The following is a 4,812-nucleotide window of genomic DNA, read 5'->3' as shown; positions in this document are numbered from 1 at the left end:
TTTTTTTTTTTTTTTTCCAAAATACATTTAAGTGCTTCGACGTTTTTGAAACGCATGAAAAAAAAGAAAAAGCACGTCGAAAAAAAATCAAAAAATTATCAGATTTTATTATAAATAATTTCACATGTGTATCTTTGACTTTTTCTTGTCAAGATATCTTAATAGATTCTTCATTAAAATCATAAGATGATATTTTGAGTTCTTTCTATCTTTTATTGGCAATTAAAAATCTTCCTAAAAGGAACACTTTAAATTGAATAGAGAGAAAGAGAGAGAAAGAGAGAGAGAGAGAGAGAGAGAGAGATGCCTTAAGTATTTGAACATAAACGTGCTTTGCAGAAAGCAGTTTCGCATGTGCCACGTAAATTCCAAATCGATATCGAGTGTTCCTGATATCGATTTCTACTTTAACTGCCACCGACGTATATTCAAGTAGGATACTCAACGAATGTTTAAACCATCCAAACATTATTGGCATATTTTATAAACGTTTAAAGTATACTTCTTCATTTGCAACAAGTATTTCTCGCATAGTTTTCCTCTGTCCTCCTCCTCCCCGCCAAATCGTTTATCTGTATTTTAAAATTAATCCTGCAATAATTTTATCTCGTTTAAAAAAAAAGAAAGAAAGAAGGAAACTATTTTTAATCGCACATATATTCTTGAAAGAAATAAAATTAATTACGTTTATTCAACGAAACGTTTAATTCCTTTTTTCCATCTGTTTGTGATCTTTATTCTCTACGGGAAAAGAAAAGAAAAGAAAATGGTAAATTTTTATCTAGCATTTGGTTCTAAGCTAAGATCAATCCAATTAGAAATGGCCGATTAATCAACACGCTTGGATAGACAGAAATCGCGAAAGTCTATAGAATAATCACGTTTCCTCGAATGATTCTCGAACATAGGAAAGATTCTACTAGTTGATAAGAATGTACTCACAAATGGAAAGTTGGTATTGTGTTGAGAAATTAATTGTGAGAAAATAAATAAATAATACATACTATATTATGATATCCTTTTATGTATTTTTCAAACATATCTGCTCGCGTACAAACGTTAATTAAGAAATTAATTAGAACACCTTGTTAACTACCAAGGAACACAGGTAGCATTTCACTTTTAATTACACGATGATGAAACGTGTAATTGTTTTTTTTTACTTTGATCAAAGAGGATGATGATGATGATGATGATGATGATGTGATCGATACGTTCTCATTTTTTTAATATCAACATTTTTATTTTCATTATACGTTTACTTTTTTTTTTTAATTTGGTTCTTCGAAAAATTATTAAATCTATTAGAATGACAAACTATTTTTATTCTTGACATAGTTTCGATAATCATAATAAAAAAATAAAAGTAAAATAAATACAGTAAATTAAATTCAATTTTGACACGTCCAACACACTAAGATTATTTGAGATTTCGCTCGGAACTGAGACATAGAATTAAGATTCCACGTGTGTACATCTAAATGGAAAGAGAAGAAGAAGAAGAAGCAATTCGGAGAACGACAAAATGGTCAATTCATATCTTGAAATCGTTTTTCTTATTAGATCGTGTTTCGAAAGTAAAAATTAAATAATATCCAATTAGTTAATTATTTTATCTAACAATTTTTTTAATCAGTATCACATTAACCATAAGACCTTATTACTATGAAACCAAATTAGATAATTTCAATTAATACTAAAAACTATATTAAAAACAACCATATAAAAATAAAAATAAAAATCGAATAAATAAATTGTGAAATATTTAAGTTTCATTCGAGGGGCCTTACAATAGGTCCCACCTCAAAGCTCTTACTTTCTTTCTAATTAATACGAAAAAAGTAATAAAAAAAGATATTAAATAATTTAAAAATATTTCAGACAAATATCATCGCATCATTTTCTTCTCGATACTTTTTAAAAATCCTTTTACTATATTTTGCAATTCTATTATAACACACGAATCGCAAACACGGGAAAAATATGTTAAGAAACAACACACACAGACAAAAAATGTAATAAAATCGATCGATTTAGGATTTAATCGATCCTCTCTGGTTTCTGGGGAAGATTCGTGACACGAACGAATCTTTCTAAACGAGAATCTTTTATCACGAGCCTTCGTTACCAAAATACCGACGAAGGTTTATTTGCTTTCCTCCTCCTTCTTCTTCTCCTCCTCCTCCTCCTCTTCTTTTCTTTATCCCGTTGGTATATCCGCTTTTGATTCATAGCTCGATCCTCCTGGAGCATTACGTGCTACGAATATTCTTTTAGAAATAGCATTTTCTTCGAAGCAATTTTCCCTAAAAATCCATTTGCTTCTTTTTTTACATTCCTCCCCCTTTGTGTCTGTGTCGACAAGAAAATAATAAAGACAAAACAAAACAAAACAAAATAATTTCATTACAAATCAATCCACTTCGTTTTAATTTTCGTTGGAAACCAAATTTTTCTTTTTTTTTCCTCATTGAAGTTGATCATAGAATGGGATTGTGGAGTATCCGTGTTTTTGGGTTAAAAAAAAAAAAATGTCGACTTTCTCTTAACGAATATAAATTTATAACTCGTCTATTACGTTTGTATTTTTCATCGAAATTTTCACGAGATGTAAAGCCAATTAAAGTGAAATCAATTGATTTTAAAGGAAAATACAATTGGACGAGTTTTACATTGGTGTTCTCTTCCAGAATGAATAAGGAACTATCTCTTCTACTCGTGAATTCAATTTATTTGAATTACATTCAAATTTGAATTTTCCTAGATAGGTAAAAGTCGATTCATGCAATGGAAGAAGTCTAAGGTTCCTGAATGAAATTTCGTCTTTTACGGAGAATACTTCGCGTTATCCTTAAAAAACGAGTAGAAATTTGTCTTCCAATATCAGAGAAGTGCCAATTGAACTATGGTAACATCTGTTACGAGACTATTTCAGGATATTATTACGAATTTTCTTGAAATTTAATAATCTTCTCGAAATACTTAAACAAAATTTAACGAATTATTAACATTTTTCGAGATTTGTATTTTCCAAAAAAAAAAAAAAAAAAAAAAAAAAAAAAAAAAAAAAAAAAAAAAAAACATTATTTAATCATCGCGAGAGTTTTAAAAAAAATTTGTACAACATTTGCGTAAAATCCTTGAACAATTTTCATCTTCTTAAATGGATNTGCCAATTGAACTATGGTAACATCTGTTACGAGACTATTTCAGGATATTATTACGAATTTTCTTGAAATTTAATAATCTTCTCGAAATACTTAAAGTAAGTAGGACAAAAAAAATTCTCACCGGTGGATTTCCACCATCGAAAGAAAAAAAAAAAAAAAAAAAAAAAAAAAAAAAAAAAAATAAAAAAACATTATTTAATCATCGCGAGAGTTTTAAAAAAAATTTGTACAACATTTGCGTAAAATCCTTGAACAATTTTCATCTTCTTAAATGGATAAACGACGTACTTGAGAGTTGAATTCTCTCTTAAAAAAAAAAGAGGGATGGGGGAAGGATGTAAAGAAGAAGAAGAAGAAGAAGAATCGTCAGAAAAAAATGTCTAACTACTTGCAGCTAAATAGCCGTGAAAATCCATAGTGACGTGGAAATGGAAGATGGGCTGAAGAAAAAGCCATCAATCACGTTGATTCCACCGCGAGCGAATATTTCTGACGATCCTCTTCCTAAGGATAATCCTAACGGATATTCTTCCGAAAATGAAATTTTTCATTTGCACCAGCTGCAAAATATCCGTTGAATTTATCGAAAGATGCGTATATTATTCATAGATTGATATATATATTCTGTATACATATATACATGATATAGAAATGTATAGTGTATTTCAAGGAGATAAATCAAATTCAATTCAATTGATTTGAAATTTGATAAGAATATAATTGAGACGAAAAATTGTATAGGAAATTAACGTTGCCATTATAAAATTCTCGTTTAAAAATAACAATTAAATTGGCCTTTAAAGAATGTCAGAAATGATTTACTAAAAAATAGAAAAAAATCAATAAATGTAATGTAACATTTTTCTCGTTAAGATCAGATATAATTTATCGTCTAAATATAATTAACTTTCAAAATATCGCATTTTTAAGATTAATATTTACTTTGAATGTGAAACAATTGCGATTAAATATTTGGATATAGTAATACACATATGTGTTAGTAATTGGCTGCGTCTGAGATTGCGTGAAAAAGAAATATTTTTCAAATAAAATTAATTCATACGCGTTTAACAACGTATTATTATTTGTCAACATTTTTATAATATATTATGTATATTATTTGTAAATATGAAAAATATTTCTATTATAAAAATGGCATATACAGGATATTATCCTTTTCCTCAGATCGATGAGGCGTCAGGAAAAGCATAAAAGATGAAAAGAGGAAAAATAAGAAGAAGAGGAAAGGAGAGGAGGAGGAGGAGTTAGTAGTAGTAGTAGACGAGTTCATTTTATATCACCGTGATTTACGAGGCTTCCTTCATAATAAAACAGCTACGAAAAGAGCTTGGAGTTAGACGTTACCACATTTCACCATCTTCCATTCTCATTTCCCCTGTATATATGTATATTCCTTAAAAGGAAATAGTTTAACGTCGATGTCGAATATTTCTGACCTTCTGCCTCTCCCCCTCCCCCCGAAAGAAAGAGAGAGAAAAAATCTAACTTTCGTAGGTGGTGTTAGGTACAATAGTGTCCTTGGATCAAAAGTTTGATCCTGATATCACGACGTGTTCGGCTTGTGAACTCATAAATGCCGGACGTGTGATGAAATTTTTACACGAAAACACTGCCCCCCCCC

General features: G+C 29.4%; 1 protein-coding gene across 1 annotated transcript in view; it reads left to right on the top strand.

Annotated features, from left to right (window-relative positions):
• LOC106790142 (midasin) overlaps window positions 1–4,812 on the top strand; it is a 96,663-nt gene that overhangs the window by 79,579 nt on the left and 12,272 nt on the right. The gene's annotated exons all lie outside the window — the stretch shown is intronic.

This window comes from Polistes canadensis, unplaced genomic scaffold (genome assembly GCF_001313835.1).
Source record: "Polistes canadensis isolate GaletaPanama2010 unplaced genomic scaffold, ASM131383v1 scaffold_217, whole genome shotgun sequence".
Classification (NCBI taxonomy): domain Eukaryota; kingdom Metazoa; phylum Arthropoda; class Insecta; order Hymenoptera; family Vespidae; genus Polistes; species Polistes canadensis.
This window is presented reverse-complemented; position numbering and strand designations above follow the sequence as displayed.